Here is a 14,482-nt window from a genome sequence, read left to right as displayed (position 1 = left end):
AAAACACTATAATTACTATATACATATATTTATACGCATAGATATAATCAAACCCATACATACATGCATACATATATGTATATATATATACACACAGACACACACACACACACACATATATGTATGTATGCATGTAAGTATATATGTATGTGCTGTGTAGTTAAAGAGGAACTGCATAGTAGGATTTTTCTGCATTCTTCCTGAAACACCTTTCCCACAAAGATGAACAAAACTTGGCAGTAAATTTTGCTGGGTATCTAAAACGCCAGCTCAGGCTCCTTCTGCAGGTTCACACCTGCAGCCTCCTCCTGCCACCAGCAGCCAGAGCCAGGACTATAAAACCCAGAGCTCTTTGACGATGGGCCAAATCCTGCCAGGCAAAACCCCTCTGACATCACGGGGATTAGATGGGTGGCTAATCAGGACTGGATTTGTGTCAGTCTTTTACTTAGGATGCAATGCTGAGTCCCGCAGTGGTCAGTGGGGGTGGTCAGGGGCTGTGAAGGCACCTGGTGTCCTTGGGAGTGAGCATCTATGGGGGTGGCACTGGGCTTTGGGGTTTCTGTGTGCTGCCGTGGGAAGGAGCAGGAATGTAGGAATGGCTCTCACAGGGCATGGGACTCCAGTGCCACTGGGAACAAGGGCCCTTCCCCTGCCCTTTCCACCAGGGGAGAGAAGATTTCTGTGACTCTGGGGTTCACCGTCCCCTTAGTCTCAGAGTGGGCTGGGGAAAGGAGTCGAAACATTTCTGTCTTCAAACTGGAGGCAGGCTCCGTCAAGACTGAAACCTTTTTGGAGGGATTTTTGAAACACTAGGGTGGTGTCTTTAGTACTTTATAGGAAGAGTCTTGTGTTCACATCAATGTGATGAAAATTTCATGCAAAGGGTCCCCAGGGACTCAGGCTGGCTCTAGTCCACCATTCCATCCCATGCCTAGGTGAATCCTCACAGATGTCTGAATAACCTGTTCTGAAAAACCTTTAATAACAGAACTTCCACAGTCTCATGAGACAAAGTGTTTCAGTGTTTTACTACACTTACTATTAGGAACATTCCTTAAATCTGTACTAAATCTTTCTTAACTCCCTCCCAGCCAGACCCAGTACACACCCTGACTGAAATTTTAGCATGTGGCTGCTATCTACAGCAGGGACAGAGACCAGTTTATTAATTTTCTTGTTATTCAACTCTTTATGTGCTTGAAAGCATTTTCTTCTCTCTTCTTGAAAATAAGATTTCTGTTCTTCAATCAAACCTGGTTTCCTTAGCCTACCTTCCTGCACATATCCATATACACCTTTTTTGAGGAAAACCATTTCCTTCCATAAGAAAAATCTTTAGGTGAAGTCTCACACTAGCAAGGGGAGCTGAACTGAGGGAAGATGTCTTACAGGCTGTATTTCTATCTGTGTAGTTTACAGTGATGTTTGGGGTTTTGTTTGCAGCACCATGACATTACAGGTGCACATCAAAGGCAGCCCATGACCCATCACAACCCGTGGCCTTTGGGGCTGACCAGTGCCAGCCCATCTCAGGGACACTGGGGAAGGCCATGCAGTCATCCCTCCCAAACTGCATCTTTGGGGTTTTCAATCCCTATCTCCAATTTGTCATTCTGGCAACCTACAACCAGCACAACACCTGCCATAGCTGCAACAAGCATGTTACTAATTTTCACAATGCCTAAGCTGTTGCTGAAAATGCTGCTTAGTCCTGTGGTTAGCTCTGGGATGGAGACCCCCACAGTCCCATTCTAGGCACTCCCTTAGTCAGCAGGGAAGTACTGACAACTTTCACATACCACCTTTTAGTGCCTTCATCCTTCCCACAAGAATTTCCCCATGTGAAATTCTCATTTCTGCTCATTTCTGCTGATTGCTTGTGAAAGGGCTGACACTGTCATGGTTGCTAGAAACCAGGAGGGAAGTGTGCTGTGGTGAGAGTGAACACACTTACTCCTGCTCCATGTACTGATCTAGAAAACACCTCCTGAACATTTTTTAATGTGACCTGGCAGCAGATCAGGGTAAATGGCATGTTCTTTTTCCAGTGTTTTGGCACAAAGTGTGTTTGAGAGACTTAAAAGAAAAGTCAGTCAATTAAATGTGATAAATGAGGCCATTTGTCACCAGTATTTCCACTTTTTTTTAAAGTATAAAACAAGATAATGGGCAGGGCTTGAAGAAATCCTTTGTGGAGTTGGAAGCCAAGGTCACATGATATACAGAACGGATTTTCTGCCTCTCCCATCATGAGAATGTGATCTGACAGTACTCCCCTCATGACACAGAAATCAGAGACAATGTTAAGAGAGAGGGGGAAAAAAATCAGTAATGGTTGAAAAAACAGTGACATGTTGCAATGAAGATAGGAAAAGAAATGCACATATTTAAGGGCAAATTTGCCCCACTGCAAACTTCCTGTTGTAGGTTCTGGTCAATAGGAACACTAACACAGAGACAGCTGCACAGTAACTTCATCTTACAGCAAAGCAGCGTTACCAACACTTCACCTGCTCAGAAAGACAGTAGAGTTATGTGTCCAGGGCTGGCAGGGTTTGATGGAACAGATGCATCACCCATTGCCCCAGCAGAGGGGAAGGGACAGAGCTGAGACAGGCTATGGGAGCTGTGGGGTCCTGCAGGATGTGAGGGTATTCCTCCTGCAATTCCCACAGGTGCATCCAGCACACTGGGACACCCCACTCAGCCACGAAAGCAATGCCACACAGGTATGCATGGCACACAGCCCACAGGAGTGGGTGTGTCTTTGGTGGCGTCTGCACTAGTTCAGGTTTGTATTTGTGGCTGGAGGCTAGAACTGGATATGAATCCAGAGCTGGAGTGTCTCCAGCTCTCTTTTGAAAAATAACACCTTTCTTTCTGGCAGGTTACCAGAATGTGTTTCCTTCTGCATGCTGTTCTTTTCTATCATGTGTGTCTAGGAATTAGGAAACATTTGCTCCAATGTGTGAAACCTCTCTGCCTCTGTGGGACATGAACATATTGACTGTATTGACAGCATTTCACGCTGCCCTGTTTGCCACCAGGTTGGTGTTACCTCTGCACCCTTTTCCCATCTGCCCTCCACATACACCCATTTGTGTAAGAAACTACTCTATTATTTTTTCTCAACCTGTTTTCTCAAATCAATCATCAGTTTATAATGAATATGTTGAGGCAGAAGCACCAGTAAGTTTGGTTATAGGAACATATAATATATATATATATATATTATATATATAGTATAATAGGAATGGATATTTAAGGAGTTGAGAAGCATTGACAGTTGTTCTCTACAATCTATGTTTTATTTATGTCTGCACTGTGCTGTCTTGGCAGCATTTGATTTAGCCCTGGCATGAAACCCCTGACTTTTTGCAAACATGGACAGCCTCACACATGCCTCTGACATTAAATAAGTGATACACACAGCGCAAGGAAACATACATTTTAAGAAAACTACCCAGATGCACCAGCAATCTGAAGGTGTTGAAGTATCTCAAAAGACAAATAATTAAAATCTTGTTAGAGAAAATCAGGACAGGGGGTGCCAGTCAGGTACCAAACAAGTAAATGCCAAACACACAGTTGAGTCACTGATTCAGCACCAGGTTAGACTCAAATCCATGAGTTTTCATCTGATAATAGACTTTCTGCCTGGCCTTTGGCTGGGGGCTGTGCAGAGGAGTGCCCTCTTCAGCACCCCAGTGACCCAACAGCAGCAGCCTACAGCTAGCTTCACCCAGCTGAAGCTTTCATACATCATAGTGGCTGCCACAGTTGGGCTCGGTGATTTTTGGGGGTCTCTTCCAACTCAGGATATTCTATGATTCTGTGATTCACATCAGTGAGGTCTGTGCCCGAGGGGATTTTTCAGATGAGGTTTCAAACGACATGACTGGATCCTGTGCTGTATTAAACTGCTGGTAAGAGCAGTTTGTCTGTCCCTACCCCCACCAGAAGCAGGCTCAGCCCCAGCTTATGAGTTGCCCTGGCTGTAGCTTGCTGAAAGGGTGGGATAATCCTGCTGAAGCTCTTGGTGGGCTGCCCGTTTCCTCTCCTTCCAACTCGCTTGCTTCCAAAACAAATTCCTGTTGCAAAAACTCAGGTCCTTTCAACTCCACATTCCTGCATGTAACACGATCCCTTTGAAAATGAGGTGAACTGGTACAACTCAGTGCACTCAAAAGGAAAAAGATCCCAAATTATTGTTGGAAATGACTGGAAACAAATATCTCACAAAACAACATGTTTCCAAGTGTTTCCGATAGCAGCAGATAGCCATGGTCTGTTTTCAAAAGCACAGAGACTTGCCATGGGCAGGCAGTGGAACTGTGGGAGTCAATACCAACACCATTCCCCTTCTGACAGCCAAAGCTCATGGGATGGCAGCCGATAAGAAGAGGTGGTTGCATGAATCCCACCAACAAGTGAGAGAAATCCTCCCTGCCATCTCTGTCTATGGCCCAAGGGACAATCCCTCAACCCTTCTGCAGCAGAGACCTTCTGGCACCCTCTTCATTTGTTTGGGTTCAAAGAGGAAGACATGGAGGAGGGGGAGGGTTTGACCCCTGCAAGTTCAAATTTACTGCTTCAGGAGGATAGTTTCTTTGCAAACTCCTTCCACAGTTTTCTTCTTCCTGTTATCTCTACAGAAGGTTGAGCATCTTTAAAACTGCATAAGCTTCCCTTAGGGAGGCTTGTTTTCAGATCCTTTCTCAGCCCAGTTTGGAACAGGGACATCAAAGGCAAGGCAAATATGATCCCTGTTAACTTGGATCAATTTGGAGCTGTTCTGGGCAGCTCCAGCTTGCCATGATGTTCACGGTCTTTCGAAATATTTACTTATCTGACCGACAAAAGAGTTATTTAATAAGTTATGATGTCTGCAGTTTTGTGTAAACAATTTACAGTGCTGTGATTGATGCTGGATGCTGTTTGGAGAGAGGCAAGATGGACTGTATATATTGGGCTTCAGCTTGGAGAGTTCAGGCTCAGGACTGGGCAGTATTCTACCTAATAAATAATAGCTAAACACTGGGACTCATGCTGCTTCAGTGCTCACAAAGCCACCCAAACAAGGCTGAATTAAACCAGAGCAGATGTTAGCCATGCAAACATCTGAGACCTTTGCAGGGGTGCCTGTTATAGTGGCCACAGTTCATGGTTCTGCTTTTGCCCCATGCCTAGGTTGACCAGAATCCTCCAGCACTCACTGGGCAGAAGGAAACAGCTGGTTTTGTGTGAAGGACAGCCAGAACAGATGTGGAGCATCACACTTTGAGCTGCTTCTCCAGATCTGGGAGGGTGAAAGTTGGGAAGTGAGTATCATCATGTCCAGGAGGCAGCTCCAGTCCTTGCAGGAATACAGTGAAATAGGTGGCCTTGCTTATTTTGGCACAGCTTCAGGCTGCATGGCTGGTTTCCTCAGTTTTGCATCTTTCAGGGTCTTACGTCAGGTTCCCAGGGGCTTCCAGGACGAGATGAGATTCCTGATGCAGTCCTTTGGGTCATATTGCCAAAGTCCCTTTTCTGGGTGAATACCTTCCACTACAGGTGTGTAGGATCATGAGAGAATTGGTGAAAGGGGTATTCCCATCTCTTGTGGAGTGACACAGGAGTGTGATTGCTGTGAGTTAGGAGTGTGTGCAGCTCACACACAGTGAGACATAGGCAAGCAAGAGCCCTCATGAGACACCACAGCAAAAAAGAGAGGCCATGGGCCAACATCAAACTGAGAGGAAGTCTGAGGCTTTCATTCAGTTCAAACTAGAAACAAGTTGTTTCAGTTCTGAACCATCAAAGTGTTTCATTTCTGGAATTAATCAACCTGGACATGTCTGAAACAACAGTTTCAAGACCATGCAGTTCCCTAAAATTTTCTGTAATTTGGATTTCTGAGCTGATTTTGGACAAAGGTATGATACTCAGAAGATCCTCTGAAGTGGAACTGCCAGGCCCAGTGGCTATGCAAGAGCTGAAAGGCAAAAGTTTGGAAGGAGAGGAAAAAAACCACTTTCTAGCTACCATGTAGGTGTTCAGATTGACAGGTCCAGGCAAAAAAATTTAAAAACCCCTTTATTCTGGAAATCCTATTTCAGACACATTGACTGTCAAAGGTCAACTCCAGGTGCTGTGAGTAAATAATGGCAGGATATTAAAGGGAGGGAATTAGCCCTAAAACTGACACAAGATGTCTGGGTGGATAAAAGCTGGATAAAGGCTCTATGTACACATGCAGAGAACAATGTGCTTCCTCTGAACAGAGAAAAGTAATGAAGTATTGATTTGAAATTATTGAACCGTGATACTTCATCCATGTTGCTGACCATAGCCTTGCCTAATGGAGAGAAAAGTACAAGGAGGTCTTTCCCATTCAGACTGGAAAAAGGAAAAAGATGTCTGAGGCATACGTTCCACATATTGCATTCACCATGGGAGGAAAGTAATGCTCAATACACTCCTGATGTTCAAAACTGTTTTCTGCAATCATCTTCAGCTGAGAAACGGCTGATTGATCTCCCAGCTTCACCTCTAGTGTTAGCACTAAAAAGCCTGTATCTTTTCATTTAGTCTTTTGAAATCTGCACTCAGAACAAGAAGGATCTGAAGCAAAATGCAGCCTGCCTCTTCCTCCCAAGGGACCAGCCAAAGACACACTGCACTTAGCAAACAAGTGAAGGTTTGGGGGGGACCTAAGGGACAGCACCACTCTTTGTCTCCTTGGAGATACATCTTGATGTAATTAATGATAAAGAACTGGGGCAAGAATAAAAATGATTCAGAGAAGCTTTGGTATTTCTCCCCAGTTCAGCTCTATGATTAAACCCACACAGAGCCTCAAATGAGGAGATGAGCCTCAATTATAGCTAAGGAGCAGCATAATGAATTATCTTCTTTGTACTTACTTTAGCTGGTGAGTAATTCGATTTCCACCCAAATCCATGTTGACTATGAAGGTTTAGCCAATAACTGATTCATCAAGTTGCTGGAAAAATGTGGAATTAGAAATGCAGGAGGGCTATAACTCCACTTAAACATTGCTAATCTAATGCAAAATCTTTAGCAGCTAACTTTAATACTACCAACACTTCTGTGTAAGTCCACCTTTAACAAAAGTTAAACGCAAAAAATGACCTGTTAAATGAAGAGTTTGAATCATCTGTTTTATATACAACAAAAAATATTTTTATTTGGGATAGTGAGTCCTTCTTAGATTTGCAGACTACAGCCAAATAGCAGAGAGTATGGTGTGTGTTTTATGTATTTTTAGGGTCTTTTGCTGGGAAAATTCCCAGAACTGCAGGTTATGAAGTTATAATTTAAATACAATTGAAAAATATCAGCAGTCCCAGCTTCCTCCTGCTCCCCAGCAGTTGTGAGCTGCGTAGGGTTGGCACTGCTGTGTTTCCGGCCTCAGCCATGAAGTGTGGGTACCACTAGGAAGAGCAGATTTCCTGCATCCAGGAAAGGAGCCTATTCCTGGAAGTTACAGGATTTTTGGGTTCCTGGGGTATGACTTCTGAAACTCTGCTCTGCAACTCTGGGAGCTGCTGGAACAATTTGAGGGCTGGGTCCATAAGTCCTGTAGAGCAGGAACTGGCTTTCAGAGCTGCAGGATCTTCAGCCCTGAGAGAAGGAGGTGCTGGCCCACAGCATGGTGCTGAGGCAGAAAACCAGTGTTTGGGGTCAAATTTGTACAGCAGTTTACAAAGAGCTCAAGGAAAGTTATTGTTTAAATAAATATTTAAGGGAGATCCCTCTCAATTTAAACACAGAGAACTGTAGCATGTGAAGAGCAGCAGCATTTGATTACACATATGCAAGAGGCCAAAACAATCCATTATAAACAAAGGTGTCGGGGGTGGACAGCATAATTTTGTTTGATTCTGCTTCTCTGAGGGAAGTTATTGACAAGGGAATTTCTGCCTCGTGCCAATGTGCAGCAGGGGTGCAAACCCTGGCAGTCCTAGCCATTATATGCACAGTGCAAGAAGGTCACACCATTGGCATTTTGCCTGATGAGGTGGCTGAGGATGGAATTGTAAGGTGTAACTCCACAGGTTGCTGCTACCCAACACGCAGCAGCAGCGTGCCCGAGAAGGGGAAAAGGTGGGTGTGGCTGGCTGTGCACACCCATCCCATGTGTTGGCCAGTCTCTGATGGACACACAGTCACAGCCATGATGGCAGAAGGCTGCTCATGACAACGTGGGTTTGTTTTACAACTCTTCTTGATCTGGTTGAGGGTCAGGAATGGCAGCTCAGGTGAGAGTTTATTGTTCTTGGTGGCTACAGAGCTGCAGCCACCTTCTGTAGTGGGATACAATGAACTGCTGTGTGCCCTCCAGGAAGGAAATAACACTCATCTGGCAGCAGCAGAAAAGAAGAGGAAAAGAAGTTCATTTCTGAGGGGAAAGATATCTAAATAAAAGTGAAAAGATACTAAAAGGCTGTAAGCAGTTAAAAGCGTTCAGTGAGTTCGAGGTTGTTAGCAACCTTTGTGTGTCCTAAGTCCCATGCATAGACTTGGATTAAGGGATTCACAAGGATCTAATAAACGAATTGATACAAAAAGGATGTGGGGGAATCACATCTGTCTCACTGTGGGAAACCTGAATTTATGTCTGGGTAGGGGTTTCCCATATTCACTGGTGCAAAAGGCTGAAATGCTCATCTTCCTCACCCTGTGCTAGCCTCCTTCTTTGAAAAAGGTAGGGCCTTTTTGCCTTATCAGAAATGAGTATTTCTTTCCTGATGTGACTGTGTATTCACTCCCCTTCTGCATCTGAGTTGCAAGAAAATAGAGCACATAACAAGTCACTCTTCCAAAGTGTTCATGAAATCGGAGGATTCTGTAAAGGTCATGCAGTCCAAGTGACATACATTTCATGGACACATTTGAAGACATGGCAGATCCCCTGTATTAAGCAGGACTTGATTTATATGGGAGAACACTGTTTGGGTTACCAAGATGATCACTACAAGAGTACTCAGAGAGGGCTATGGCTTGATAGAAGACAAAATCTGTGCATAAATTCATAAGCAAGTTTCTTGATGTTTCACCCTAACACACATCACTGGACAGCAGAATAACATGAAGACATATTTATATTTGAAGTGCAACTGCAGGAAAGCAGCAACCTTCTCTCAGGTCTTGGATCAGTTTGATTCTCTCAAGCCACAGGATCTGAAGATCTCAAAATTACTCTGCAATTACATTCAGAAACCCAAGATTCTGGCATGGATCAGGACAGAAGACTTGGCCCACACAATCTGAGGAAACATTGGGGTATGCAAAGTAAGTAAAAACTGATAATTTTGGGGAAAAATAGCATTAATCTCTGAGACAAAACAATTCATGATTCATGACTAATTGGAAACAAATGAGTAATAGTATTACACAAAAGCCCCATTTTGTTCATTGAGGAACCACAGAATTAATTGCATGTACTTTAGTTTCCAGCAGAGGCAAAGTCCCAAGGCACAGTGTTGTGATTGTTGAACTAGCCATGTTGTACATACTGGTTTAATTCTGCCAAAACTGTAGGAAGAGCATGGGGTTCTCTGAGTGGAGTCTGAGCCTCAAGTAGGTCAAACGATTCATAAAGCAGTGAAGTTTTTGGGTTAGCACTCATGAGATGACCTGACTCTTGCCCTGGGCTGTGTGCAGTGCAAGGAGCTGGCTGGACCAGCTGGGGTGGCAGATGAGAAGGCAGCAGTTCTTTTAGATCTGCGCAAGAAACCTTAAGCACAGACCTGACTGCTTCATTTGTGGTGCTGCTCCCTACTTGTAATCATCTCATCAAAGCTGTAAGAGTAACATCCTCCTGGATTTATTTATTTTGTGACAACTTCCACAAGGACATCCCCACTAAGTATCTCTGGTCCTTCAACTGTCAGCCTCTACTCCACTCATCCATACTCCTTCAGCATCAACCTTTAGGAAAGTCCATTTTCTACCTTGACCCTTGGAGCAGAAGCCCATAAGTAACCACCACTCCTTTTCCTTTTCTGTTTCGGTTCTCCTGCAAATCCCTGCTTAAAACTCCTGGTTGTGACATCCTTGGCCAAGGCAAGGCTGTTAGTGTGCAGCAAGCACTGCCTGCAGCACTGGCCAACACTGTCTCACAGCTTCTTAGTGCTCCTTCCTCTCTCTGTAGCTGTCTGTAGGCAGCTCTGATCTTCTCATGCTGTTCTCACAGCTCCTGTCCTCCTGTTCTTTGTTTCTACAGTCTCACACAGCTGAGTCCTGATGTGCACATGGGGCTCTCAGGAGCTGATGAAGATGATGAAACTTCATTGCCTGTCTCTGTGGAAGGAGGAGTTGTGCAGGTTGCTCCATAGTCCATAGTCATACAAGAAGTGAAGGAAACCACCTTTCCCTGCCTCTCCAGCAGGAGTGGAAACAAGCAGACTGCTGCTCCCTACCTTTGGATGTGGAAATCATGTCACAATGAACACTGAGATTTTGCCATCTGTCTCCAACGTTGCGTATGCATTGCATACAAAAATAGGCTATAAGAATACTGTTATGAATGAAAAATCCGTGAGGCAAGAGATGCCAGAGTTAGGCCTCCTTTGTGCTATGTGTTATGGTACAATTGTTAATTAGATGAACACACAATATTTTGCCAGAGGTCTCAGCTTTATCCCATGGTACTGGATGGACTTTTTTCACTGGAGATATTATATAGAATTTTGTTTTTTCCCTCAGAGCTCAATGTAGTCCTATGCTTTATTTTCTTCCCAAGTTCTCCTCAATAAAAATGGCTGATTTTCCCAAAACAACAATTACACATTTAGTAGTACCTGGCATCTTCACAAGTGTCCCTGAGCTGTAGTACCTCTGTCAAGGGTGGTGATTCTTTAGCCATTTGAATAAAATGGAAACAGAGACAGGCACGTAAGAGACAGCTTCACTGCACCAGGCACCAGTTAATCAGGACCTTGGTCACTCATCCCAGCTGTCCCTGTGGGGTCACCAACAGATATGAGGCTGTGCAGGAGTGTTCATCATCAGGCACTCTGGACATGCTGCAGGCAGAGCTCCCAGCAGCTCCCATCCCAGCAGCAGGCATCAGGAGCAGGGTCTTACGGCACATGCGGACAGTGGAGCACCCCACAGCCACTGGCTGCAGACTGGGGAGAGCTTCAGCAGCACCTGGCACAGAAGACTCTTCAGGGAGAGTGGGACTGAAGCCAGTTCTGAGGTAGCACTCATTGTCAAAAAGGGACCAAGAATGGGGAAGCTGAGGTTTCATATCAAGCTCTGGTGTGCCCAGACTCTCCCTATGGCTCACACCTTGACACACACCTTCCTGACCTGCTCCTAAGCTCCCTGACTCTTCATTTGTACCATGTACTTCTTATCCCATTCCCGTGCAACCCTTCAGCTTTAGCATCTGAGTACCAAATCCTTGCTTAGCCCAGCACTGTCCGGGTCCCTGTCTGCCACCAGGTTGTGGCAGGAAAGAATCAAAGTGTTGTTTCTTGCCCATCTTTCCACTGACCATCAACTCTGCCCTGAGCAGCATTACATGAAGAGCCCATCTTCACTCTGCTCCTTGAGCTGGGATTACTCTTGGATTGCAGAGAGAGGAGCCGGGTCCCTATCATGCTGTGGGGAAGAACAAGGATCTGCAGGAGCTTGGCAGCACTGACTGTTTGCACAGGAGCACTGGGGTCAGCACTGGGAGCTGCTGGGATCCTGGGCTGAGCTCACTCATGTGGGAAGGAATCTCAGCAGATTTTGACTGCTGAGCCTTAGCACGTCCCTAAGAAGTTGCTCTTTTCTTCCTTCAAAGGCTATCACTAAGCCAAATTGGAGGAGATTTACAAAGTTTAAAAAAAAAAATCACATTCCTAACAGAAAGCTGCCAAATTTCAGATCTCAACTCCAGAGCACAGAGGGATAAGCACCATCCAAAGAAAGGATCACCAGGTTCCCCCCTCCTGTTTCTTCCTTTCTTTTTTTTCCAGTTGGACAACAATTCCTTTTTCCCTATGCTCATTCTTGGACCGGACAAAACTGGCTGGACAGTTTGGGCTGAAATTTTCCAGAAAAAAACTTAGCTCAAGGCAGACAATCAAGTTGGAAGAGCTCAGTCTAAACTTTTCAAGTCTGACAAAGCTACAAGCAGCAGTGAAGGCGGTCCTGTAGCAGGACAAAGATGAGTAACCTTTCTCACAGGAGCTGCATGCGATCCCACCTCTGACGCACTCAGAATTATAATAGCTGATGATGCTGCTCCATTCAGGTGCATCTGATCACGATTCAGATATGTCACCAGGAAAAAAGCTTCAAGTCAGTCATCCCACTGAGCCTTCCCACACCCCTTCCTACTCAAGCAGCTCTTTCCATCTAACAACTGATCATACAGAAAAACACAGCTCCCTCGCCTCCAGTATTTGAGAGCTGTGTATGTGAGCTTCGGCTTCTTGGATAGAGGCAGCTGATGCTAAAATGGGATTGCTCTATGAACTAATGTATTCAAAATTAATAAAAGAAATAAAACAACACACTCCTCTGGCATGTTCCCATGCATATTTTCCATAAAAGTTAATTTTTCCACAAGAACAAGTTGTGAGTTTGTGGGGGTTTTGCACTGAATCTTGATACAGAGCTTAGAATTCTTGGCACTGCTTAGGACGTTAAAATGACATCAGCTCCACTTTCTATATTGGAATTTTATAGTTCCTGCCTGACCGCATTTCTTTGTTTTGCACATGTTCTCTCTCCTCTGAGCTGCCTCTCTGCCGCGGTGTGCTCAGAGAATCAGGAGAAGCGGTGTGTTTGTGTTCCTCATAGCCCTGCCCGTCCCTCCCTGTGCCGGGCACCCAGGTGATAAAGCTGCACTTCTCCCCCAGGACAGAGCAGCACTGTTGGCCCAGGGGACGAGGGCACCTTTTCCAGTCAGAAACCTTCCCCTCAGCGTGGCAGCTCTGGGAGGAGCTGGAGTGCAGGTCCCTCTTGCCTCTGGCCGAGCAGGGGGGGACAGCGTGCTGCCCTGGGGAGTGACACGGCTGTGGGCACCGGGGGGACAGTGACTGCACACAGGATGATGTGAAACCAGCCTGTCTTGCTCGGGGGAGGGAAAAAGGGGTAGAAAGCAGAGGAAGGAAAAAGTGTGCAAAACAAGGCTTTCTCCAGCACTGGAAAGGTCGCAGCACCTGGAGCTGCATTTGTCCGTGAGTCCCTGATGGAAGGACAGTGTAATGCCCCCACAACGCCATCACACTGTCCCAAGCCTTGGGGCAGGGAGGGGCAGCATTTTTTTCATTTTAGCTATAAGGTGAGTAACAGTGTTTCCGAATTCCCTAGCAGTGCCACCCTCGGCGCTCGAACATCGCGGAGCAGGAGGACTGACGTGAGGATCCCCTGTGAAACACAGCGCAGGGCTGGGAGAGTTAACACGCTCTGGCACCGGGAGCGCAGCTCCACGGGCATTAGCACGGACATCACGCTTGTTTCCTGGATTTCAAATAAAATAAGGATTCAAGGAAAGATGATGCTTTTCTACGTCCCCTGTGACTTGGAAAGCAGTGAGAGCAAATACAGGCAGTTAATTATCTGGCACGGCGCATCCAAACATTCCTGAAAGCACGGTTCCGCCGATACTGTAAGAGTCACGCTGGAGCAGCATTAGCATGTACTCTGTAAACAGACTCAGTGCCATCCTCCGGCACAGCCTCAGCCTCCCAAACGGGACTACAGCAGCTGGACAAACCCAGCAGGGACTGTACCTGGCAGTCAGCAAAATGCCAGTTCTGCTTTAGTCCGGCTAGATCGCAGTAGTACCCGGGTTTGCTGTTTCCTACATGCTCAGCTTCTCTGATGTGTGATGGAGAATCACTGCTCCTTGCTTCTCTGTGCAAGATTTATCATTTCATCATTTCACTGTCGTCTGGAAATAGCCAGAAGACCAGACTAACGTTTCAAGATTGTGAAGCCATTTGCCAAACACTTCTTGCTCTATAACAGAAACATTTTTACAATTGCTTTTGCAACAGTCTGCAATCAGGTTTATAAGCTCCTTTACAAGCACATGCAACCGTATACAGAATGCAGAAAATCTTTACCTTGCTTGCCCAGTGGAGAGAGCCTGGCTTCCTCTCATGGATCAAAAGTAGGATGAAAAACAAACCCGAGAAAGACCCTTGAACAGACTCATCTGCTGAGAGTTGTTTAAATCCCAAGCCTGCTCCTGCTCACAGCTCTAAGTTTGTGCTCTGAATAGAGGCTGTGTTATTTTAACCACAGGATTTCTAGTCATGGGGGAGGAGAGATGGATTAGGTACGTTTGCAATCTAATGCTTCACATTTACCTCAACTGAAATGAACTACTTTTAGCCTGATGTAAATAAGCACAGCTAAGATATAGATTTCAAGAGCCCACTAACCAATTATGCTTAAGCTAACATGCTAAATAACTGTGGAAAATTCCAGAGGAATAAGATAACATACTTTTGTGTTCTTT

At 45.3% G+C, this 14,482-nt stretch overlaps 1 protein-coding gene across 1 annotated transcript in view; it reads right to left on the bottom strand.

Moving 5' to 3' along the window:
• The window catches only part of JCAD (junctional cadherin 5 associated), a 60,441-nt gene extending 46,221 nt beyond the window's left edge, over positions 1-14,220 (bottom strand). The window contains exon 1 of the mRNA XM_014248630.2: positions 14,085-14,220. The gene's annotated coding sequence lies outside the window, so the exon portion shown is untranslated. The remainder of the gene's footprint in view (positions 1-14,084) is intronic.
• Positions 14,221-14,482: the final 262 nt, after the last annotated feature.

This window comes from Pseudopodoces humilis, chromosome 1 (genome assembly GCF_049639895.1).
Source record: "Pseudopodoces humilis isolate 2021_Gansu_Grassland_sample_001 chromosome 1, ASM4963989v1, whole genome shotgun sequence".
Taxonomy (NCBI): Eukaryota; Metazoa; Chordata; class Aves; order Passeriformes; family Paridae; genus Pseudopodoces; species Pseudopodoces humilis.
This window is presented reverse-complemented; position numbering and strand designations above follow the sequence as displayed.